The sequence below is a fragment of the Pan troglodytes genome, chromosome 18, assembly GCF_028858775.2.
Source record: "Pan troglodytes isolate AG18354 chromosome 18, NHGRI_mPanTro3-v2.0_pri, whole genome shotgun sequence".
Taxonomy (NCBI): Eukaryota; Metazoa; Chordata; class Mammalia; order Primates; family Hominidae; genus Pan; species Pan troglodytes.
In genome coordinates, this window is record NC_072416.2 from 14,790,488 (window position 1) to 14,816,623 (window position 26,136).

General features: G+C 48.5%; 1 protein-coding gene across 16 annotated transcripts in view; it reads left to right on the forward strand.

The window, feature by feature from the left end:
- Window positions 1-26,136, forward strand: part of SNX29 (sorting nexin 29) — a 592,115-nt gene that overhangs the window by 167,015 nt on the left and 398,964 nt on the right. The window lies entirely within an intron of this gene.

Here is a 26,136-nt window from a genome sequence, read left to right on the forward strand (position 1 = left end):
TCTCTGAGACCCAAGAGGGCTCCCTGAGAGCTGAGCCACACAGGTTAAAGTGGAGAGGTGGGGTCCTGGAATGCCACCCATGGAGCTACAAAATGCCCTTTGTTATCCATGTTGAAAAGGCCACTTAAAAATGGCGACCTAGCGTGGGATAGGCTTGCCTTTGAGCATATTCCCTCTTGTTTCTGGTAATGTGAGCTAAGGAGCTGTTAGGGCTGAACTAAATCCACAGATGGTCTCTGCCTCTCTTTCTGTATCTGGCAAGGCTCTTTCCCAAGTTTGTTAGGGAGTGACGTTAGCTACATCTTAGTAGATCTTGTTTTTCTTGTTTTTCCACTCATTTGTACCTCAGATTTTCTTGTCCAATCTCCCCCTCCCCTGCATGATTAGTCCCTCTTATTTTGCTTAACTTTTTCTTATTTCCATAGCCTTTCTTGTTTTCTAATACATCACTTCTTAGATTCATGATTTATCACTGCCTTTTGGTCTTAAGTTTTAAGCCTCATGAGGGCAGGAGCCTTTGTCTTGTTTTATTTTATTTTATTTTTCTGAGGTGGCATCTCGCTCTTGTTGCCCAGGCTGGAGTACAATGGCACGATCTTGGCTCACCGCAACCTCCACCTCCCGGGTTCAAGTGATTCTGCTGCCTCAACCTCCTGAGTAGCTGGGATTACAGGCATGTGGCACCATGCTCAGCTAATTTTTTTTGTATTTTTAGTAGAGACAGGGTTTCTCCATGTTTGTCAGGCTGGTCTCGAACTCCTGACCTCAGGTGATCCACCCGCCTCAGCCTCCCAAAGTGCTGGGATTACAGGTGTGAGCCACCACGCCCGACCTGCCTTCGTCTCATTAGTTCACCGATAGATCTATTCCAAGGAGCCTGGACAATGCCTGGCACATAATAGAGCTCAGTGGATGTTTGTTGAATGAATAAATGAGCATTTGTCAGTTACTTCTATGTTGTTGTTCTGCTGTGTTTGGCTTATGTTTCCAAGGTGATTTCATTTCATGGTCTAAAGTGGCTGCTGGAGCCCCAGCCCTGACACCTGTGTTCTTGGCAGCAGGAAGGATAAAGCAGGGGAAGGGGAGAAAGTGTGTGCCAACTTCTCGTACAGAGGTTACCGCAAGTCACTCAAACACTTTCTCTTACTTCTCACTGGCCTGAACTTACTCTGCTAGGGATGCTGAGAAATGTGATTTCTGTTTTTTAGTGGAGCACATTGTCACTCCAAATAAAACAGAAGGCAAGTAGTGGTCTGTGCTTAGTGCCTGGTACATAGTAATCTCTCATGAGGAAAATTCACTTGTTTTGTTACCCAGGGTCATGAGGGAGTATATGCTCTGTTCTGTAGTCGTCAGTAGATTAGATTGTCCCTATTGTGATTAACAAATGACCTTTTGATTCACAAAGACCTTGACTCTAATCCCTGCAGTAAGCACTTGCTAGCATTGTGACCTTGGGCAAGTTACTGTACCTCTGTGAGCCTCCGTGTTTAAAAATCATGAAAATGGGAAAAATAATAGAACCTACCTCATGGGTATTGGTGAGGATTGAATGACATAATGCAGGTAAAGAAGTGTGGGGCTGCTGTCTGAGACACAGGAAGCTAATAAATGAAGGCAGTTCTATATCATCCTATGATCTTTACCAGCCTCAGTCAAGTATGGTTTCTAGGTGCTCGGGACTCAAGGATCACAGAGACATCCTTCTGGAAGTTCCCAGAGTGCACTCCAGTTAGAACAGTTTGTGCCAAGGGGGAGAGGCATGAAGGAAGATGCTGTGTCAAGGAAGCTTCAGGTTGCTCCCTGTGGCTGTATCCTGGAATTCTGGAGTCCAGAGTACGTTTGGGGAATGATTGAGGGTGGGGTTTCTGCAAGGGTGGCCTGGGAACAGATTCCCAAGGTCCCAGTGAGGAGTTTGGCCTCGGTTCTGTGGATAGTGGGCAACTATTGAAGGCCTTTAAGGAGGGGGAGTAATTGATCAGATCTGTTCGAGGGACAGAGCCATAATCCCCTCCTGGGCATTGTGGAGAAGTGGATAGGAGGAGGCCAGTGTCGGAGGGGCTGGAAGTTCTTTGAGCTATTCAGGCAAGAGATGATGATGGTCAGATCCAAAGCAGGGTGAATGCTTCTAGAGAGAGAGACTGGGTAGATCAACGATGATAAGTATGATTCCAGTTGTTTGGTTCTTGGATTAGAGTCTGTCTTCCCAGTAAGCTTTGCTACCGGGGGTTAAGGATGGATAAACAAGATGTGAATGAATTATTTGCCTAGCTCCTCAAGGTACGAGGCCAGACCTAACCCAGGCCTTCACCAGCACTGGCGTCTTCAGTGAGATTGTGCCGCCTTTGTTAACCTGAGTCATTGAGGAGCAGACCTTTTGAAGAGTGAGTCTGCATCACAGCTTTAACAACCTGAGCCCTGTGGCAGGTAATTGTGACCAGGAACAGCGGCTAATGCGCTAATTTTTGTCCAGTGATCACATCTTGAGATAGTGTGCGTGAGCTGCATCCCTTTGTAATTGCCACGGTCACAGTATCGGGAGGCCCCAAGCCCGTGAGGAGGAAGTTGTCTTTGGGTCACCAGCAAGGTCACAGCCTGTGATTTGGGTTCATTTGTGCAGATTGGGGCTAATTTGTTTTTGCTCTTTTATCTGAATTGGAAATTGCTCAGCCAGGCAAGAGATACGGTCATTTAACAGACAGAAGCGCTCAGATGGAGGAGGGTATGAGGCCGGATAGGACCCGTGTTTTCCTCCAAAGTTCATGGTTACTGGGGATGTGACCTTGGCTTTCAGAGGACCTTCCCAGCAAAGATACCTTTCCCCTGTCTGCTGTATGGCCACAGAGTCAAAATGTTAATATGTTTGTTTCTGCTTTTTATTTAAAAATTTTTAAATTATGGAATTTTTCGAACATGAACAAAAATAGATGGAATAGTGTAACAGCCCCTGTGTACCCATCCCCCAGTCTTCGCAGTTACTCACTTGTTATTACTCTTGCTTTGCTGAGCCTGTTACACTCTCTGCTTTGTTTTTTGCTTAAGAACTTACAGCAAGTCCTAGATGTTATATCAGCTATAAATACGTGCTTATATATGAATCTCTTACAGTAAGACAAAAAAATTATCACCACACACAACACTGTTACACAATAAAATTAGCAACAGTCTCTTAATATCTAAGTTCAAAGTTCCTTGATGGTCGTTTACAGTGGCTTTGTTTGAGTGGGTTCTGATTTTACTTTTCAAAGTGTGAAGTCAGCTCATGCCATTCTTATGTGTACAACACTCCACTGTACTCAGAAAAAAAAGAATATCCACCCTTCTTTCCCTGGCCTGCATGTTCTGCGTGATCTGACCGGGGCCTGCCTGCTTCCTGTTAAGCATCTTCACTGTTTCTTCTGCCCGGGACTCGTACCCCACAGATCTTCAGATCTTTGCAGGACGGTTTCTTTTCAATTCCTCTGAAGAGAGGGTGGTCCTCCACCTCAGTCATTTCCCCTCCTCATTATGGTTTTACATTTTCTCACACAACCTACTCTTCTACATTTATTTGTGTTTTTTTGTTTGTTTGTTTGTTTTGTTTTTTGAGACAGAGTCTCACTCTGACACCCAGGCTGGAGTGCAGTGGCACGATCTCGTCTCACTGCAACCTCTGCCTCCCGGGTTCAAGCAATTCTCCTGCCTCAGCCTCCTGTGTAGCTGGGATTACAGGTGCACATCACCATGCCTGGCCAATTTTTGTATTTTTAGTAGAGATGAAGTTTTGCCTGTTGGCCAGACTAGTCTGAAACTCCTGACCTCAGGTGATCCTGAGGCCGAGGCAGGTAGATTGCTTGAGCTCAGGAGTTTGAGACCAGCCTGGGCAATGTGGTGAAACCGCATCTCTACAAAAAATATAAAGAAATTAGCTAGGTGTGGTGGTATGCGCCTGTAGTCCTGGCTACTTTGGAGGCTGAGGTGGGAAGATTGCTTGGGCCCGGGAGGTGAAGGTTGCAGTAAGCTGAGACTGTGCCACTGCACTCCAGCCTGGGCAGCAAAGCAAGACCCTATCTTAAAAAAAAAAATGCATGCAATAATACACATGAAAAGATTCACATCGTAGAATCTTTGGTTTCTGTGATACTTTTCTGTTAAGAGGTGGTACCAAGCACATGTTGGAATTATTACCTCCCACATCCAGACCAGGTAACTGGTTTACAGATTGGGAAGATGGGACACCTGCAGATGGTCATTTCAAGGTTTGGCCTCAGATGGGCATGTGGGGAGCAGGAGACAGTGTGGCTTCATGGAAACTGCCCTGGGCTTTGCATTGGGGTCTTTGGAAACCCTGCCCTATCTTAGCTCTGTAACCTAGAACGCGTTGCTTTCCTTCTCTGAACCCCAGATTCACCCATCAAATGGGGCAAACCACCATCTTCAAACCAGTGAGAGACACGGTGTTTCTGAGGCTCTTTCCATTTTCCTGCAGAAAAAAACTGACCTGTACTAGTAGCAACTTTGCTGACCAGCCAGGCTGAGAGATGAACGCAGCACATACACCACGGGTCCCTGGAACAGATGCCACTAATTCATTATTGACAAAACATAATAGCTCTCTTATTTTTTACGTTTTCCAGGTGTTTTCTGAACACCAAGAATTGTTCTGTCTCACGTAGGTCAGCTAAGTTAATCCTTGTGGTTGCCAGTGAGCAAGGTCCTTTTGTGTTCTCAGTTCACAAGAGGGTGACAGGCTAAGAAGCTTGCTCAGGACCCCACACACAGTGGCAGGGCTGGAATTTGAATGCAGACTCTGCTAGAACGTCCCCTGCCATCCACCCATCATGGTCATTAGGGTGGTTTTTATACTTGGTGATTGTCAGAGTGTCTCTGTAGTCGTGTCTATTACTATAGCTTTCTTTTGTGCCCCAGCCTTGGCTGTTTTTAGTCAAGGATAATAATTGTTTAAAAAGAGCTGGGCACTGTGGCTCATGCCTATAATCCCATTGCTTTGGGAGGCCAAGGCAGGAAGATCGCTTGAGCCCAGGAGTTCGAGGTTGCAGTGAGCTGTGATTGTGCCACTGCACTCCAGCCTGGGCAACAGAGCAAGACCCTGTCTCTGAATGAATGAATGGCACATCCTTTATTTTTAGCTGTACAGAGGGTCATGACATCTTCCAAAATATCGTCTAATTCAGAGCCTTCCATGTTGGTACCCACTCTGGATCTCTTGGCTGGTCTTGTGTACAGTCTGGAGGCCCCTGGGGAGATCCCCCCATGTTTTGTCTTTCTCTCACGCTCCCCCTGAATCTTTGTCTCAAAACAAAAACAAAAACAAAAACAAAAAACCAAACCTCTGGCTCTGTTGCCCAGGCTGGAGTGCAGTGGCATGACCTCACCTCACTGCAGCCTCTGCCTCCTGGGTTCAAGAGATTCTCCTGCCTCAGCCTCCCAAGTAGCTGGGATTACAGGCGTGCACCACCACACCTGGCTAATTTTTTTTTTTTTAGTAGAGATGGGGTTTCAGGATGTTGCTCAGGCTGGTCTCAAACTCATGGCCTGAAGTAATCCATTCATCTCAGCCTCCCAAAGTGCTGGGATTATGGGAGTGAACCACTGTGCACAGCCACTCCCCCTAATCTTTATGGTGAGCTTTTTGAATGCAGCTTTTTCCAGAAAGTTTTATGTAGCAAGCCGGTGTGACAGGAAGACAAATTGTTGAGCTTTAAATTGAAGAAAAACAGAAGGCAATTTGTCTGATGTGTTCCAGTTCTGTTCTTCTACCTTCTTCAAGTTTGAATTATGGAGACGGTGTCCTCCCGCTTTGAAGGTTAAACTGCTGGGAGGTATTTTATCGGGGAATGTTCTATTAAAGCATTAAGAACAATTAGATGTAAAGTCCTCTTTTATTTTTATGGAGTTTGACATACAAATAATTAGAAGTTTGGGTTTTCCCTCTCTCCCTACCTTCCTTCTCTTTCCTTCTCCCTCCCCCCCCACCCCACCTCTTTTTTCCCTTTCTTCCTTAAGGGAATTCTAAAACCCTGGAATGAAGTGCATTTTGGGAAGAATTTGGCAGCAGGCTTTCTGTAATTGCCCACAGAAGGAGAAAAAACATATTTACCTATTTTTAGAGGTGAAAACTGCTCCTCCAGGCTTGAGGGCTTTGCTAGGGCAGGCTGTCCCCCGTTCTGAGACCCCTACAGTGGGAGCTGGCTTCCCTCTCCCCTCTGACACCCCCGAGGTGGAAGCAGGCTATTTTTTTTGGAGATTCTGGCAGCAGGCTTTTCTACCTGTCACAGCACTGGCTGTGGTTCCTAATTACATACGTGTGTGTCTGATTAGGGTCTGTCGCCCCTATTAGACTCAGAATCCCATGAGAAAGGGTGTTCTGGCATTTCCCCCGTCTCCAACTCTTCATCCTCAGGCCTGAACTCCATCTCTCACCCACAGCAGGTGACCGGCAGGTGCCTTAGTCCATCCGGGCTACTATAACAAAACAAAAAGTACCAGAAACTGGGTGGCTTATAAACAACAAATAGATCTCTCATGGTTGTGGAGGCTGGAAGTCTAAGATCAAGGTGCCAGCAGATGTGGTATCTGGGGAGGGCCTGTTTGCTGGTCCATAGATGGCACCTTCTCCCTGTGTCCTTACATGGTGGAAGAGGTGAGGCTGCTCTCTGGGGCCTCTCTTATAAAGGCACGAATCCCATTCATAAAGGGCTCCACCCTCATAACCATAGGCTCTTTAAAATGCCCCACCTCCTAATACCATCATCTTGGAGGTTAGCATTTCAGCATATGAATTTGGCAGTGGGGAGAGGACACAAACATTGAGACCACAGTAGCAAGTATTTAGGCATGAAGAATGTCATGGGAACAAGGCTTGGCTTCTCATTCTGCCTCCCACCCCCCTTGCCCTTCTGCCAGTGGCTGCCTCTGCGGGATGCCTTGTTCTGGACTTCTGGCTTGTCCTGCCCCCGTTGGGTGCCCCACGACCCCTTGACTCTGGCTCTTGTTGCTACTCTGCAGACCAGGAGAGAAAACTCCATCCCAGGAGGAAATGTATTTGGTTAGAAGGTTTGTAACAATGTAATTATGCAGCTGAGTGTGCTCAGGTATATTCTATGTATTAAGTTGATAGAAAAATACTGTGTTAAGTCGGTGGATTAAGAAGAACAGGCGCAATTTAGCAAGCCACTGGGAGGAGCAGCTCACATGAAGAGCCGCACAATGTTTATCTTCTTGAGAGCACAGGGATGAGGTGAGCCAGGGACATGGTCATTAACAAGTGGAGGAGGGGATTTGGCTTGGTTAAAGGACCCTGGACTCTTTCCGTTGCCTCAGTTACAGGCCGTTTTCTCAGGGCAATGATGTTTTCATTAGAAAAGCCACAGACATACTGAGCCAACTATAACTGGGGACCAAATGAGAGGCCGCTTTTCTATGCTAGCTGCCTCTTGAGGGCAGACTGTGGAGTTGGAGATGCGTTTGAGTAGAGGGTGGTGGCATGCCGAGATGGAAAATGAAAGGGGTAGATGCAGCTGGGAGTGTGAGAGCAGGGAGGGCCCAGAACCTTCTGCAGTTCATCCTCCTGGAGAGTCTACAACCACCATGGGTTCACTAAGTGATCGTGAGTCCCAGGGCCTGTCTTGTTCCAGTGACACTGCTGCAAGGAAGGGTCCCATGCTAGAGATGGCTGGGCCCATCCTCATGAGATCACTCTTCTGCTCAAGATCCTGCAGTGGCTCCCCACTTCCTTCGAAGTAAAGCCAAAGCTGGTGAGTGGTATAAAAGGACTTGACATGATGCAGTGCTCCCATCACCTCTCTCTGCTCCTCTGACTCCTCCTCGTGTTCATCTGCTCTGGGCATATTGGTCTCTTTGCTGTTCCTTAACGTGCGTGGTGCACACCCCCCCACATCTCCCTGAAGCCTTGGCTCTAAGGTTTCTCTCTACCAAGACCCTCTTCCCCCAGAGAGCTTCTTGGTTAACTCCCTTGTCTCTTTCTAATCTATTTTATTTTATTTTTGAGATGGAGTCTTGCTCTGTCGCCCAGGCTGGAGTGCAGAGGCGCGATCTTGGCTCACTGCAACCTCTGCCTCCCAGATTCAAGCGATTCTCCTGCCTCAGTCTCCTGAGTAGCTGGGACTACAGGCACCCACCACCACACCCGGTGAATTTTTGTATGTTTAGTAGAGATGGTGTTTTGCCATGTTGGCCAGGATGGTCTCATCCTGACCTCAGGTGATCCGCCCACCTCAGCCTCCCAAAGTACTGGGATTACAGGCGTGAGCCTCGTTGGCCCAGCCCTCTTGGAGTCTTAGGAAGGGGTGCAGGTTGCCTGGGTTTCCCTCCTTGCCTCTTCCTGCCCCCAGAGAGCACCATGAAGCCCAATGAAGGTGGATATGGGGCAGGAGCTTGCTGGGGCTCTGGTGTGCAGGAAGGTTTCCCTGTTTGTCTTCAAAACTGATTTTGTAAGTGCTGAGAGCCGTGTTTTGTTTTTCTACCTCTATGGCCTCATCTGCAAGGCAGGCCTCTCTAGGTCCTTAGCAAATGGCTGTCCAGCCGACTTGGCCAAATGAATGAATTGATTCTCAGGGCTGTCTGTTTATCCAACGTCAGGAGAATGGGAGTGCAGGAGCCCAGGGCGTGGTCCCTCTGGGCACTGAGTTTCCTCGTGCCCCCCTCCCCCGGAGCTCGGGTGTGTGTAGATGCATGACCAAGGACCAGGGGGCATTTTCACTTCTGTGGGGTGGGCCTGCCGGGTGGCTGGGCAGGGAGGCCCCTGTTTTAGTCGTGGTTCTCCTGGGAGCAGAGCCTGTGTCAGGGGCTTGGATTTAGGTGCTTCTCTGGGAGCTGATCCTAGGAAGCTACAGTGAGGGAGCCGGAGGGTGAGAAGGGAAGGAACGGCAGTCAGGAAAGGGGATTTCTTGAGATGGCTGCAGGTGGGCAGCCGGAGAGTCCCCCGAGGAGTGTGGAGAACATGCCTCGCAGTCGCCTCGGAAGGATGGGGCATTCATCCACCAACATCCACCCCCCATAGGCTGATGGTTGTCCCCTCAAAGTGCTGGCTGTCTCCACCCTGCTTCCACACTATCCAGCAGGGCTGGTCCCCTTCTCTGGCTCTGGAGAAAGTCCTGAGGGCAGCACAGGGGAGACCTCATGGTTATGGAGGTGGGAGTGAGTAGGCGATGTGCACACACTGGCACTCCACAGCATGAGGGCGAGAGGTGAGCCGAGGGCAGGGGACGTGGGGTCATGATGTCTCCTAAAGGAACTTCTCTTATTGCCCAGGGCGGGAGGTTTCACAGCAGCCGTTTCCTGGGTGTCCTGCTCTCCCAGAGTGCTCTGCCGTATTATCCTTTTACCTCAGGCCACTGTGTAGCACCATGTAAAGGGTCTTATGCCTTTACATTGACACGATTGGAGCCTTTGAAACGTGGTTATGAAGCAGGCTTGATTTTCTGCATTTTTCAGATGAAAAAGCAGAGACTGGAGGTTTCCTATCTTGGTCAAGTTCATGTGAGCTCATAAGTGAAGAATCCAGGAACTGAATTCCTGTCCCTGACCCCAAATTCCTTGCTGGGAGGGCTTGAGTGGTGCCCTATTCCCTACACTATGAAGTGGAGACAGCGTGCAGGGCCATTCTCTGAAAGCCCTTTGTGCCTCTGGGCCTTTGCATGTGCTTGTCTCCGTCTGCCCGAGGGCTGGCTTCTGTTCATGCATCAGGAGCCAGCTGCAGTGTCACCACCTCTGTGAAGGCGCCGTGATTCCCTCCGGTGCTTCATCCTTTGTGTTTTCCCAGCATCCCAGACTTGTATTATAATTCACATTACATCACAGCATCTGGTATAAGTTCTCAGGTGCTAGGTACAGTAACCAACTCCAGCTGACCGTGCATGAGTTAAAGCGTTGCTGCTGCTTTTTTTTTTTTTAGAGACAGTTCTCACTCTGTTGCCCAGGCTTGATTGCAGTGGCGCCGTCATGGCTCACTGCAGCCTCTACCTCCCAGGTAGAGCACTTTTAATTTTTTTAATTTTTTAATTTTTATTTTTTGAGAGAGGGTCTCGCTCTGGCACCCAGGCTGGAGTGCAGTGGCGCAATCTCGGCTTACTGCAATCTCCGCCTCCAGGGTTCACATAATTCTCCTGCCTCAGCCTCCCGAGTAGCTGGGATTACAGACGTGCGCCACCACACCCGGCTAATTTTTGTATTTTTAGTAGAGATGAGGTTTCACCATGTTGGCCAGGCTGGTCTCGAACTCCTGACCTCAAGTGATCCACCCACCTCGGCCTCCCAAAGTGCTGGGATAACAGGCGTGAGCCAGTGCACCCAGCCGGTTTTAATTGTCACAGATGTGGGCACCCAGTAGTCCTGCTTGAACATTCTCACATATTTTGTGGTCCATTTGCCTAATGATTCATAAGTGCCTCACAGGCCAAGCTCACATTAGTTCTTTTCTTGAACATTAATATGATGCCTCACCCAGGCTGTGGGCCAAAAGGACAGCGTGGCATGATGAAAAGAACATGCAACGTGCACTGGAGACTCGGGGTAGCCCGAGTGGAACCCTGCTCCCTCATTTCCTGTCGTGTGACCTCAGGCAACTTTGAGCCTGTTTCCTTATTTGTGAAATGCGGATATGGGGATTGAGTGAAATGGGGGAACCCTTAGCTCAGTGCTTGTCTGTTTAAGTATTGACTTCTGTCCCACTTTCTCTAGTTAGTGCCCAGTAAATTGTTGACTTGATCTCAACTCAGAACGAGGATCTTTGCCTGTGGCGTGGAATCATTTCTCCAATCATGGAGAATGGGCAGAGAATGAGATTTGTAACACACCTGCCTGTTAGTTTTAGATGAGCCCTTCTGGAATTAATATGGTGTAGGCTTGGGTAGAAAGCACATCTTGTGCATAACTGCATTATCTTAGCGATTAGCCGGAATGAAGGTTCCATGTGCCCTCTACTGAGGACACCCGTCTAACAAAGGGTTTCTTTGGCTCCCAGCAAGGCTGGCACCCCTGCAGATGTATGACGATACCCAGCCAAGTTGATCTCTCTGCCTAATCCCTAGTTCCAGGGATAGCCTGTGGAGCATTGTAGGGAGTTGGCTTCATTCCTCACCCTTCCATTCTTTCAGAGACGATGGCTCAGCACACTGTATGTTGGGCTGCTTCTCAAGAACTAATTCCCAGTAACTAGCAATCCCAGTATTGAGTAGATGCAAGATGATTTTGAGAACTCTCGCTGTTCTGTTTCTAGGCTTCAACTTCGGATATCTTGGACCAGGCGTTTCTCCCTAAAGCTTTTGCTGAAGTTTCACCAAAGGATTTTATGAGACTGTAGGTTCCATGGGCCACATCTGCATAGAGACATGGCTGTGTATTTCACAAGTAGGAGAATAGAAATCCCCACTGGGGCTGGGCACGGTAGCTCACACCTGTAATCCTAACACTTTGGGGAGCTGAAGCAGGAGAATCACTTGAGCCCAGAAGTTTGAGACCAGCCTGGGCAACATAAGGAGACCCTGTCTCTACTAAAAATAAGTACATTTAGAAATAAAAATATAAAAAGGAAAGGAAATCCCCAGTAGGACTGGGAGAACTCATACCTCATGGGTAGTGGGCTCAGTGGCCTTGGTGAACACTTAAGAGAGGGACAGGGAGTACAAGGTCCTTTGCTGCTACTCCCTTATCCCGTGCTTTTGCAGACATTACTAATCAATCACTGCACTCTTTGTAGCCCTAGAATCTTAGAATCCAGTGCATCTAGGCAGCCACTTCCAGTCATAGGCACCAATTTTCTTTACTGAAAATCTATTCTTCACCTCTCTTGTCTCTGGGAACTCTAAGTAAGTCCCTTTTCAAAGGCGCAGGCTAGTCAGATGTCTCTAACAAATGGTTCTAGGGCCAAGTGGGAATGATGAGATTTGCCACAGCAGGGAATAGCACCGTGACTCTGATGTTGCCAGGTGTGGAAATGATGCTGGTGAGGCCTGGGTGGTGGTCTGGATGCCCACTGTTTGCCCCATTGCTGGGTCTGCTGGACCCCACGAACTGCCTCCACTCCACTTTTTGACTGTATTCATGTTGCTGAGGGGCGTCAGGGGGCATGGTAGGAGTAGATGTTAGGTTTTTAACATGAGGAATCTTCATTTTAGTTTAGATTCAGGATCTTTCAGCCCTCTGAGTCTATCCCCTTGGTTACATAGCAGAGAGGCTTATGTGCTCTGCCAATTAGCCCACCAACTTTAGAAGGTCACAGCCAGAAAAATAGTCTTGTGCTAATGATTTAAAAATAACTTGGTGTTATTAGATCATTCCATTCCTATGAAACATCTAGGATAAGCAAATTTCTAGAGACAGAAATGAGATTAGTGGTTGTCAGGGGCCGTGGTTGGGGTGTGGGTGGTTGGGAGTGACTGCTAATGGATATAGGGTTTCTTTTTGGGGTGATGAAAATGATCTCTTCATAGAATTATTGTTGTTGTTGTACAGTCTTGCAAATATGCTAAAAACCACTGGACATGCACTTTTAAAGGGTGAATTATATCTTAAGGAAGATGAGAAAAAAGTAAGGAGATTTTGTACAAAATAAAATCAAGTGTTAATAACAGCTACTATTGAGCACTTAAAAACGTAACTTCATGGCAGAAGTGTTAGTGCTGTCCCCCATTTCTTGATGGCATTATAGCATCAGTGTCTGGACTGTGGGAGCTTTCTCTTTTGGGTCTGAAGTATTGAGATCTTGACTGCTTTCACTTCTGGCCTTGTGCCGGGAGTAGCGACTGTATGTGTGATTTCGAGATATGCAAATCATCCTCTTCTTGCTTTCCTGATTTTTCTCAGGATTGCTGACATGCTACAGCTGATCAAAACCCACACCCGAGTACATTTTTGACAGAGATACAGTGATGATTTCATCTTTCATTTTCAGCTCCCTCTATCAGTCCTGCAATGATTTCCAATGTCTGATACCTCGTCACATTCTGCGGTTGATAATACTATCTCAATTCATGGCCCTTGAAGCCATGTTGACCACCTTTCTGACCTTTGGATAGACAGGGAATACCAGATGGGCTGCGTTTCGGATTTTGTTTCCAGCCTTTTCCCTTTCCACTCTCTTCTTTGCCTCGAGGCGCAGCTTGGTGGACTCCATCACGAGGTTCCCCAACCTCTGACTTATGGTTGGCTTTGGCCCATGTGGTCACTGGGAAGCTCTGCCAGGAATGACTTGAGTCTAGGGCAGTTACTCTCTCGTCTTCCTCTCTGCTGGAGGCTGCAGCTTCTTTAAGTGGCATGGCATCACTGCCCAATTGATGCTGGGCTCCAGTAGCCACTGTCTACCTTACCCTTCAGGCCTGAAGGAGCGTAGGGTGGGCATCTGATACAGTTTGGATGTTTGTTCCCTCCAAATCTTACGTTAAAATGTGATTCCTAATGTTAGAGGTGGTGTCTGATGGGAAGTATTGGGTCATGGAGACAGGTGGGTCCCTCATGAATGGCTTAGCACACTCCCCCTTGGTCATGAGTGAGTTCCTGCTCTATTAGTTAATGCCAGAACTGGTTACTTAAAAAGAGCCTGGCACTTCCACCCTCCGTGCCCTTACTTCTTCTCTTGCCTGTGGCACGCCAGTTCCCTATGCCTTCTGCCATGACTGAAAGCTTTCTGAGGCTTCACTAGAAGCAGGTGCTGGACCGCGTTTCTAACACAGTCTGCAGAACTGTGAACCAAATAGACCTCCCTTCCATATAGATTACCCAGCCTCAGGTATTCCTGTTGAGCAATGCAAAATGGACTAATACGGTCTTTCCACAATTGTCGGCCCCCGAATCCCTCACCACCCCTGTTGGTTTCTTTTCATCTTGCTCCTCTGTAAATGGTCTATTAAACCTCACCATCAACCCCTTTGATGGTGCCATGTACTTACTTCCTGCCGGGCTTTGACTGAAACACCAGGCTTGTTCCAACTGGATGGCTTTGCACGTGATGGCTCCCTTCTTGAACACTCTTCCCTCAGATCTCAGCACGGTCGGCTCCTTCTGAGGGTGTCCAGCCTCAGCACACATGTCAGCGCCTCCGAGGGGCCTCGTCTGTTTACCCTCTCACCGTCCATCCTAGTACCATGCGTCATTTTCTTGATATCACTTTGACCCTCTGAAATGACCAATACTTGGTTGGCTGACTGGGCTTGTCCAGGGCATCCACACCCTCCTAAGTAGATGAGGAGTTGGCAAATATATTCTGTTGAGGGGCAGAGGGTAAATATTTTTGGCTTTGCAGGCCATATGGTCTCTGTCACAACTACTGAAGTCTGCTGTTGTAGCAAGAAAGCTTCCAGAGACATTACATAAATGAGTGGACATGCCTGTGTTTCACTAAAACTTCATTCACAGAAACAGAGCAGAAATGTGTGGTAGGCACATTCTATTCAATAAAGCTATTTAAGAAGCCACAAAAAATACACAACAGGCTGGATTTGTCCTGTGGGCCATAGTTGATGACCTTGAGCTAGCCTGAAGGCAGTGGGGTCTTGTGTGTCCTGTTCACTTTGGGTCCAGTGCTTTGAACGGGGCCTGGCTCGTAGGAGGTGTGTAGTAACTGTTCCCTGAATGCAGACCCAGGAATGCCTGTTCCATGCAGGTCATGGTGCTGGGCAGCGGCAACACCCTGGAGGGCCGGCAAGCACGTGTTTATCACACAACATAGTTGTTGCTTTGTTTTTCTTTTTTTTTTTTTTGAGACAGTCTCACTGTGTTGCCAAAGCTAGAGTGCAGTGGTACGCTCTTGGCTCACTGCAACCTCCGCCTCCAGGGTTTAAGTGATTCTCTCACCTCAGCCTCTCAAGTAGCCGGGGCTACAGGCATGTACCACCATGCCCAGCTAATTTTTGTATTTTTAGTAGAGATGGCGTTTCACCATGTTGGCCAGGCTGGTCTCGAACTCCTGACCTCAGGTGATCCGCCCACCTTGGCCTCCCAAAGTGCTGGGATTACAGGCGTGAGCCACTGCGTCTGGCCAGTTGTTGCTTCTGATGGTAGATAGGAATGTCCTTTGGGGAGCCCCCAGGGTGAATTGGGTCACCCTGCCGAGAAAGGCGGGACTGGCCTCCCTGAGGAGGGAACACTGGAGCTGCGTCTGGAAGGCTGATTAGGGGTTTGGCAGGTGGGTGAGGTGGGGTAGCAGGGAGGAGGGCTTTACGAGAAGCATGGGAGGGCCCGGTGTGTTTGACGGACTAGACTCTGCTACCCAGGGTGTTGAGGGTGACTGGAGAGGAGCTCAAGTGGACAGAGGCCAGACCAGAGTCCTGCACACCATGCCTGGTGGTGGGTCATTATCCTCTAGGCGATGGAGCAGCACTGAAGATGCAGCACCGACGAATTCACATGGTTAGAGAGGCGTTTCCATTGAGAGCAGTGTGGAGAGTCATGGAGGGGCTGGTGGCAACAGGAGACTAGAAATCCCCCGTAGAAGCTTCCCTGTATAGAAGCTTCTTGCCCCACATGGGTCTTGGTCTAGGGTGGGGTCTTGGGAGGGTTTGTATTTGTTAAACCGAACCTTTTGTTCAGCCAGGGCTGGGGACTGTTCCCTGCCTCGGCACATCCTGCGGTCTCTGTTGGAGAGAACGGACCATAAGCTGATGCAGGCTCTGTTTCTGGCTTGCTCGATGGTGGTACTGTTCCGTGGTGCAGAGGATGAGCAGGTGTAGGTGAGTAGAGGGTGTGTCCAGATGTGGACATTCTACAGGAGTGGGGTGGGGAGAACTGAGATGTTAACAAGTAATTGAAAAATGAGGTCACAGGTAGTACAGCTCTCAAGAAGACAGTACAAGATGATGATGTGAATCTGCAAAGGACCTATGGAGTGGGAATATCTTTTGGTTGGGAGGGTTTGCTTTCTTAGTTGGGGAAAGCATTTTGGAGGTGCGGTGTGTGTGTAGGGGGCACAAAGGAGCCAAGACTGGAAGGATGAGGAGGAACCAGCTCTCCCAGTGTCTGGGGGAAGACAGGAAAGGGCATATGCAAAGGCCCTGGGGTAGGGATGAGTGTGGGGTATGGAAGAAATGTCAAGAGGGGTGCAGAGCAGAATGTGAGAGGGCAGTAAGGTACGAAATAAGGCATTTGAGTGGAGTTTGGAAAACAGAATTTCCAGTTGACCAAGATTTCTGGTTAATAGAGTACTAGTTATGCTGGTTTAAGAAAACCCGTGCGATAGTGAATGACTGTAATAAGGATTTATAAGATGTACTTGGGAATCCTTGATCCTGTAGGTTCGTGATTTTGAGAAGTTCAACTGCTACATTTTTGCCCCTGGCCTAGCATTACAACCTTGAGAAGATTGAGTACTGTTTACAAGTATGTACTTTTTTGGTTGATAATATTTCTTGAAACTTCTCACTTTGAAAGGGGCCATACAGCATTTGGAAGCTGTATGGGCAGCCTGAACATTTGGCTTGGATTTAATCATGGGATTTTCTTACTTTGGGCAGCAGAATTCATATAAGTGTGTTTACTCATGCCTTTTTTTTTTTTTTTTTTTGAGATGAAGTTTTTTGGCTCTTGTTGTCCAGGCTGGAGTGCGGTGGTATGATCTTAGCTCACTGCAACATCCGCCTCCCGGGTTCAAGCAGCTCTCCTGCCTCAGCCTCCTGAGTAGCTGGGATTACAGGTGCCTACCACCATGCCCAGCTAATTTTTGTATTTTTAGTAGAGACAGGGTTTTACCATGTTTGTCAGGCTGGTCTTGAACTCCTGACCTCAGGTGATCTGCCCACCTCGACCTCCCAAAGTGCTGGGGTTACAGGTGTGAGCCACCGTGCCCGGCCTCATTCATGCCTTTTTGACTCACTTCTCCTACGGCTGTTCTTGAATTTGCATTTGCCATCATGTGAGTGAATCAAGAGTTTGTCATGTTCGGCCTTTTGAGGAACAGGATAAGGACCACTTAGCAGAACTTTTGGAGACATACTGGCATCTTATTAAGTGGGAAATATATGGTTTCACATGGAAGTGTGTATAAATCGAGTAGGCCCGTGTTTTTGCTTTGGAATCTCTGTTGCTCATGTGTTTCCTGCGTAATTGTCCTGAAGAAGAGAGGAGCTTGAGTGACATGCATTCTGCAAACACCTTTTTCCCTTTTGCAGTGTGCTTTCTAGTTATTATGTGGTGCATATACAGCTTGTGAAGTTGTTCAGCAATTTAGTGGCATAAAAAGATAACTTGCTTGTCATTTTTTGTCTCAGGTCAAGTCACTTATGCCTAAGAAAAGACGAAGAATGATACATGTAGGCAAAATAGTCAGTCCTTTAGTTTGAGTCTGTATCAGCTAAACATTTTTTGTAAGCCTTCTTTTACAGGTTTGTTTTTTACCATTCAAATATTAAATATAAACTTTACTTATTTTTATTTTATATTTTGAGACAGAGTCTTGCTCTGTCACCCAGACTGGAGTGCAGTGTTGCAATCTTGGCCCACTGCAACCTCTGCCTCCCAGGTTCAAGCAGTTCTTCTGCCTCAGCCTCCCGAGTAGCTGGGATTACAGGCGCACGCCGCCACCATGCCTGGCAAATTTTTGTGTGTTCAGTGGAGATGGTGTTTTGCCATGTTGTCCAGGTTGGTCTCGAACTCCTTTCCTCAATTGATCCACCTGCCTCGGCCTCCCAAAGTGTTGGGATTACTGGCGTGAGCCACCACACCCGGCCAGACTTTGATTCCCTTCTGACTGATGAGAGTCAGCCAGCTCTGCTGCACACTAGCCATGTGACCTCGGATCTACCACCTCGCCTCTCTAGGCCGTGTTTGACCCTGTCTAATGGGGCTACCTTAGGGGGTTGTCAAGAGAGTTGTTTGAAGTCCTTATCCTGGTGTTTAAAGCATGGAAGCATTTAATCCATGTCATCTATTCATGGTAGTAGTATTAACAGTAGTAGTCATTGCCGTTATCGTAATAATAGTAGCAGCAGTCTTGGTTAAAAATGTGATTTGGTGGTTTGCCAAAGTGGATACATTAATTCATTGATGAAACAAACATTTATTGAGCATCTCCTGTGTGTCAGGCACTGAGCAAAATACTTGGGATACAGAGATAAGTGGGTAGGGCTCTTGTTGAAGAGCAGCCAGGCAAATGGGAGAGACAAATGAGGGGGCCATGATGGGCATTCAGAGCAGTGAGCACTGGAAGCAAATTAAACAGAGGGTGGTGTTTGGGAGCACAGAGGAAGAAATCTACCCATGGGCTGTGGTCAGGCAAGGCTGAGCCTTGAAACTGGAGGGCTAGCCAGGTTAACATGGTGAAGGAAGGGCTCTCCACTTGGAGGAGCTGGCGAGCACGAAGGCGGGGGGCATAGGCAGCCGAGTCTTGTAGTGTGCAGGGGAGCGTGGCGCTCAGTTCACTTGGAGCTGATTATGGTATTGGGCCATTTCCTTACCAGAGCCTTTCCCCACCTACTTCTCAGGTGGCTGGACCAAGAAGGATATGAATTGTTATGTAGACACAGCTCCTGGAAAACCCAAAGATCCCGTGTACCCACCCTCCTTTAGAGGCCCCGTATTTATTTGTTTGATGATTGCCACCAGCAGCTTCAGGCATCAGAGTTGGGTGTGTGTGGCTGTTGAAAACCAGGAAGTCATGACACACTTTCATTCAGTGCTTCCAGCGGATCTCGTGTCCAACTTAATATTGTGAATTTAATAACTGTTGGTTTGTTTGGACTATTTATATGCTTATTTTGCAAAGCAAAACTCAAGCCCTACTAGGAAGAAGAAAATGCTCCGTCTTTGCTTTTGGGTTGCTTCATGGAGCTCTCCTTACGTGGATCAGCCAGTGGTTGAGGAAGGTGGTAAACTGGGGACTTTCTGTTACAGTCTTCCACATGGCCCATTTGCTCCATGCGTGTCTTTTTTGCTTCCAAAGGAATTTTGACTTTGTGGGGCACGCTATGATGAAGTCTTAGCTTTGCTGGCTGAACCGAGTATATTGCCTTCCTGGCCATCTCATAGCTGGTGAGGTCGTTCTTCCCATTTGGAAACTGTTTTTTCTTTGTTTCCCTCATGAGAAGTCTGGTTCCAGTGGCCTATGACTGCACCAGCTGGTTGTCTGGCCCAGAGCTGGAGTCACCTGATGGTCCTTGTCTGAGCTCTGCCACCGATGCAGATGAGGTTGCAGAGAGGTGGCTGTGGGGGCCACCTGTCTGGCCCTCCAGACTGTCCAGGTGTCAGATGTCACAGAGCCTCTGTGGGTCCAGGTAGAGCTCTTGATATTTCTTGTTCCTTCCCTGAGCTCACCTGGTTGCCCTTCTTTTTGTCAGGGTTGACTCCTCCACCCACCACCACCACCATCATCAATATGATCATCATCATAGTAGCCACCATTAATTGCCCAGGGTTGGGAGGTGCAATCATTGATTCCATTATCGCCACCATTAAGTAATGATGATTATGATGACTGCAGCTCACATTTATTGAGTGTTTAGTGTGTTTCAGACATTCTTTTAATCCTCCCAATGAGGTAGGTAGAAGTACCACTGCCCTCTTAGAGATGTGGGACCAAGGCACAAAGAAGTCATCACTTGTTGAAGGTAACAAGCTGGGGAGTGAATGAGCCAGGATCCAGTTTCAGTGTGATTCTACATCAGGGGTTGGCAAACTGTCACCTGCAGGGCCACCGTTTATTTCGTGAATAAAGTGTTATTGTAACCCATTTGTTTAGGAATGGTCCTTGGCAGCTTGCATGCGGCAGCAGCAGAGGTGAGTAGTTACAAAGGAGACTGCGTGGCTCACAGGCCTGACCCTTTACCAAAAGAGCTCACCTGGCACCCTGTTCTGGAACCCAAGCTCTCAGCCAGCACACTGCGCTGGCTCTCAAGGAAAGACAAAATCACCAGGTTTCCACAGTGTCCCAGGCACTGGGAGACAGTCATGAAGTGGCGTATTCTGGTGAGGAGGCAGACAGTAATGATATACTCACTTTAGTACAAAGAGAGAATTGCTCTGAAGGAAAAGTGTAGGCTGTCAAGAAAGCAGCAAACACAGGCAGCGAGTGCTTGCGTGTCTATGCTGGAGGGCGGGGATCCAGGCAGTTTCGCTGGTGGAAGTGACATTTGAGCAGATGAGGGTGGAGGGAGGAGCCTTTGGGGGAAGGAAAGGATGTGCAAAAGCCCAGAGGCGAGCAACCACGACCTAGAGGAAAGCGTGATTCCCCTTTGCATGTGAGGAAACTGGAAGCTTAAGGAACCCTTGTCACGGGTCACATGGCAAGCTGAATGGTTGCTCAGAGAATCGAACCAACTTTGTTTGAATCTAAGCCCCATGTTTTTGCTCCTATTCTAGGTTCCTCTGCTCCTAGGTCCCCACCTCCTTACATACCTCGCCCCAGCTAGCATCTTCCCATAACTGAACAGGCTGACGGGTGCCCTCGTGACCTTGGAATGTGCCTTGGCCGTAGCACAGGGGCATCGGCGTGGTTTCTGGAGCCAGCCTACTGTACATTCCTGGTTTTTCCCTTTGCTTCATCTCTCATCACACAGAGGCACTTCAGCCACATTTCTGGTTCACCTTTGCTGCTAGAATCTTCTTAACAATAACGTATTGAGTTATTATTAGATCGTTACATAAATTTCTATCAACGCATTCTGGTAGATTTGCCCTCTAGAGAGCTCCTTCAGGAGAAAAGCTCTTAGAAGAGTGATGTGAGGGAGTGAGTTCTTTGCATGCCGGTTTCTTCTTGCCCCAGATCATCCGGAGAGAGGGCAGAACCTTGGCACCTGGGTTGTGGGGTGAGGAGGGTGGTGGTCCCCTTCTGAACTGCACGTGTTGGGGAGAGCTTTTACCAGAAAGGGTTTTCCGTCACAGCTGAAGGATGGCTTTGGAGGTGATCTCAAGACTTGGCCTCACTGCTGAGGGGTGTGAGGTTTCTTGTGCAGGTGATGCAGTGTTCTACGATAACATTGTCGGGATAGCTGCACAGCTCTGTGAATATGCTGAAAACTACTGAATCGTATGCTTGAACTGGGTGAATTGTTTGGTATGTGAATCGTATCTCACAGCTGTTCTTATAAGAAGGAGAAGCCTGACAAAGCTTCAGGGAGGCTGTCCGGGAGCCCCAGTTCTAGGGAGGGTGCCCTGTAGGCTCAAAGCGCAAGTGACGCCGCCTGGTTTGTTCATGGCCCCGTGAGGCTGTGACACTGAAACAAGCCAAAATGTAGCTCTCATGGGTGGGAGCTGATCACGGGCTTCCTTTTCAGAAATGACCCCAGGAGGCCATGTGGGTCTTGTCAGTGGGCACGGACTTGGCTGGAGGGCCTGGGCTGGGGATGGTCCTTTGCCGCCTACTGCCTTGGTGAAGTGGCTTTGTCTTCGGGCAAGGCAACATGGACGTACTGTGTGAACAGGAGGGGATGGCAGACATTTAAAATGCATTCATGGCCAGGCGTTGTGGCTCACGCCTGTAATCCCAGCACTCTGGGAGGCCAAGATGGGTGGATCACCTGAGGTCAGTAGTTCGAGACCAGCCTGGCCAACATGGTGAAATGCTGTCTGTACTAAAAATACAAAAAATTAGCCGGGAATGGTTGTGTGTGCCTGTAATGCCAGCTACTTGGGAGGCTGAGGCAGGAGAATCACTTGAACCCCAGAGGCGGAGGTTGCAGTGAGCTGAGATCATGCCACTGCACTCCAGCCTGGGGACCATCCAGGGTTCAACAGCCGCCTCCTGGGTTCAAGTGATTATCCTGCCTCGGCCTCCCAAAGTGCTGGGATTACAGGGGTGAGCCACTGTACCTGGCCACCCAGGTACATTTATTAAATATTGGTGCTGCAGGCAATGGTAAAGAAGGTGGATAAGAAGCTCAAGTTCTAGATCGGGTTTCTTGCTTGCCGACACTTGGGCTGGATAATCCTTTGTGGTGGGGGCTGTCCTGTGCACCTCTGACTTCTAGATGCCAGGAGTGCTCCTCCCTTCCCCGTTATGACAACTAAAGAAGTCTCCAGATGTTGCCCAGTGTCCCCTGGGGTTGAAATTGCCCCAGTTGAGAAGCCTGGCTCTAGATGGTGGGGGCAGATCCTGTGGCGGAGGAGCCGTGGAGAACACATGGTGTGAGAGTGGCAGTGCGTGTGATGGTGTGTGGGTGACAGGGAGCGGGTTCCTTAGTGAATCTCAGTGAACGTGTGTATGTGAGCTGGCGACTGGGGAGGCCGTGTAGCGTTTGTGGCAGTTGAGAGCACTGGATCCAGACCCATGGAGCAAAGCCAGCTCTGGGTCTCCTCTGTTACATGGGGGAGACCACTTACCCCTGAGGTCATCAGTGGGGGAGACGTGTGGATGGGTGTGCCTGCCTGCTGGTACGCGTGTATCAGAACAGAGAGGAAAAGCTCAGGCAGAAGGAGGAGGGTAGATGGGCTGTTCGTGGGGCTGTGGGGGTGGAGAAGAATGCTCTGACATGGGACGGAGGCTTCTGGGACTTCTCACGGATTGGTTACAGAGGGAGCTGTGGAGGGTGACAGCCAGGATTCTGGTTTAAGTGGCTGAGTAGGTGGTAGACACGGTCCCAGAGAAGGGGTTCTGTGGGAGAGGAGGCTGTGTGAGTGAGTGTGTGTGTGTGAGAGGAGTGTGAGTGTGTGTGTGAGAGTGAGAGCACGTGTGTGTGTGTGGGGTGTGTGACTAAGGAGTATGAGAGTGTGAGTGTGTGAGGTGTGTCTGTGTGCGCGCGCGTGCTGTTTACAGGGCCTCCGAGACATCCCGGAGGCCCTGATGGCTGGAGAGAGAGCTGTAGGATTTACTGACGACCTGGAGCCCAGGAGAAAAATCCCGGCCAGCGTGTTTAGGGTGTTAGGGGTGCAGCGTGATTTTACATATCTTAGATCACATAGCAGCTTGGAGGAGAGCTTGGAGGGACCTTTCACTAGGCCCGGTGCTTGTTTGCGGTCTATAATTCCTTCTCTAGCTCCTCATGGACCCTGTGGGACAGCCTCACCCTCCTGCCTGGTTGACACGGGCTCTTTGAGAGCTGAGAGGTTCCTATAGACCTGTATTATTCCTGCTGCTAATTGGAGGTTTCAGAAAGCTGCCCACACTATCTTCACGTGATGACTAAGAGCGCCAAATGGAACCCAGCTCTGGGGTCTGCCGTTGCATCCCTAAACCTTTCTGAAAAGGCTTACTTTTTTTTTTTGAAGGGAGGGAGGGAGAAAACACGCACAGTTAGTCCCATCTTTTTGATCATCCTGAGTCAGATAGCAGCAAATGTGTGGTTTTGAAGTCATACCAGAGCATGGGCTTTTTCAGCAGAAGATTCTCACGTTTTGAGCCTGTTCTGCAGAGGGAGGGCTCTAGGGAGGGCAGGAGGTCTGCTGAGCACCCAGCTCTGGCTGTAGCTGTGTTCCAGAGGCCGTGGGTGGGTTTCTGCCTTTACAGTGGAGAGGCTGGTTCAGGGCTTAGCCCTCTTCTGGGGTAGCGTTGCCCTCCCTGGGGAACCTTGGCAAGTGCCAAGAGCCACAGGCAGCCCAGATTTCAGGACAGGGAACTGAAGAGTAGATGGATTTCTCCTGACCGAAAGGATAGGGAGGCCTTAGCTTGGGCATTGTACAGTATTTGCTTGCGTTCCTGTTTCACTAATGACCGTTATATGTACTCAGCCTCTAATGTCTTGTGGTGTGGTGGTATGGCCCAATTGTTAGATTTGGTAGAAGACCTAGTTTTGATCATCAGTTCTGCTGCTTTCTGGCTGTGCGCTGTCAGGCAATTCCCCGACCTCTCTGGGCCCCAGTGTCCAGTGAATCCCAAGCCTCACAGGACATTGGTGAGGATGCGGTGAGAATTCTGAGATTGCCAGCAGACATCCCCGCTGCTGCTTATTAGTGGTGGTGTTCTACGTTACCACGTATTTTTCTAAATTACACCAAAAGCTTTGAGTCTTTATTCTGGAAGCGTTACTCTCTGTTTTAGAAGTGTTTTTACAGGCTTAACAACATGAAGTGTTGCCTAAGAATGAAATGCAAATCGGTACCTGGTGGCTCTCATTGTGGCTTTGCTTGTCAGCTGAGAAGTAGGCCACGTATGTTTCTGAAAAGGAAGATGGCAAACTCTTCTTGGGAATTCAAGATGGGAAGAAAAAGAAGGGAGGAGGAAAGGGGCGAGGCTGGAGGGAAAAGGTGGAGACAGGCCAGAGGGTGGCAAGGTGTCAGTGCAGGGCTGAGATCTGTCATTTTACTCTTCTGTTGGGTGGTACCTCCAATATCTCTGAGTCCCCCAGGGCCAGGAAGAGAAGAGGATGCTGAATGGAGGAAGAGCTTGGGTGGGATCCCACCTCTACCATCTGGCAGAGGGGTCATCTTGGTCACCATCCTTCACCTCTCCTTCACCTCACCATCCTTCACCTCTCTGGATCTCGGTGTTCTCATCTATAAAATGGGTTTATAATATTCTCTTCCTTTCAGCAATGTTGAAGGATTAAATGAAATCAGGCAAGGTGCTTAGAATACTGCCTGGCAGATATTAAGGGCTCAAAGAATTGTCATTGTCATTAACATGATATTATGATAAACGGACTTGACTTTTATAATCCCTCGAGATAGGAAGGACAGATGATCATGCCATTCTCGATTTAAGGGACATGGGCACTGAGATTCAAAGAGGTAAAGTAATGGATGTGAAGTGGCACACAGGGCAGGGGTCAGTCAGTGTTCTATGTGAAGATGGGAAATACTTTCAGCTTTGTGGGCCATATGGTCTTTGTCGCAGCTGCTTAACTCTGCCATTGTAGTGTGAAAGCAGTGTTGAAGTCAGATGAAATATGGAGATGAATCTACATTTAAAACGTTTATTTGGGAAGCAAGAATTGGAATTCAGGGTGTACACACAGACCAGGTGGTCTCTGGTAGGTCCAAAGAACAAAGAGAGGGTTGGAGGTTTTCTAAACAGGAAAAATGTTCCACATTGCTCTGCAAGGAAGTCCATTGGCGCCGGTAAGTTCTGTGGAACCGACAACCTCTGATTGGTGAGCGACTGCCGGAGATAAAGCTGGTCTTAGAATTGCAGCCAGTTTCAGTAGCTATTAGATAAAAGTGGGTTCCGGTTCCAACAGGCAGTTCCAACAGCCAGGCTTGCAGAGAGTTACATTCGTGGAGCAATGTTATATTCCCTGAGTGCTTTTCCCTACTGGCCACTTGACTCTGTTTTAGTTGGGTGTGACAAGAATGACCCAGTTTGTGTGATCAGCTTTCACAAGCAGGCACAGATACTGTATGCTCTAATGGCATGCCTGTGTTTCAATAAAACTTTATTTACAAAAAACAGATGCTGGCTGGGTTTGGCCTGTGGGCTCTAGTTTTTGACCCCCTGACTTCAGTGCCCAAGTGCTGAGTGAGGTCTTGAATCTGTGTCTTTTGGCTGCAAATTCTAGCTCTCTCTCATTCTGTCATGTAGCTTCCTCTACGTCCCAATCAGGAGAAGCTTATATCTGTCAACCAGGAGCCAAACACCTTCTGCTTCTGGAGCCAATGCTAATGTTTGGGAGAAGGGAAGGCTTCATTTTCCAACCTCTGTGATGCCTGCAGAGATGTTTCCTTGCTTATAACTTAATGCAATTTGATCCCCTTGACTTTTGGATGGGTGCTGCTGCCCCTCTGCTTCTTATTTATTTATTTAGAGACAGAGTCTCACTCTGTTGCCCAGGCTGGAGTGCAGTGGTGCGATCTCAGCTCACTCTGCCTCCCGGCTTCAAGCAATTTTCCTGCCTCAGCCTCCTAAGTAACTGGGATTACAAGTATGCCCCACCATGCTGGGCTAATTTTTGTATTTTTAGTAGAGATGGGGTTTCACCATATTGGCCAGGCTGGTTTCGAAATCTTGACCTTAAGTGGTCCCCCCCACCTTGGCCTCCCAAAGTGTTGGGATTACGGGCATGAGCCACTGCCCCCGGCCCCCTGTGCTTCTTATTAGTGGTTCTGCAGAAGCAAGTCTGAATAACCCAAGGTCATTATTGGGAACCGCATGTTCCTGTTAACTCCCTCTGTAGAGGGCAGATAGATGCTTCCCTGGTGCACTACTGGTATTACAGAGCAGTGTCTCCTGGGAGATGTAGCTAGAGCATCTCCCCTGTGCTTCTGAGCTGTAGGAATTATGATGTGGGAAGTTTGGTGGAGTGAAACTCATCAAGAGAGCAG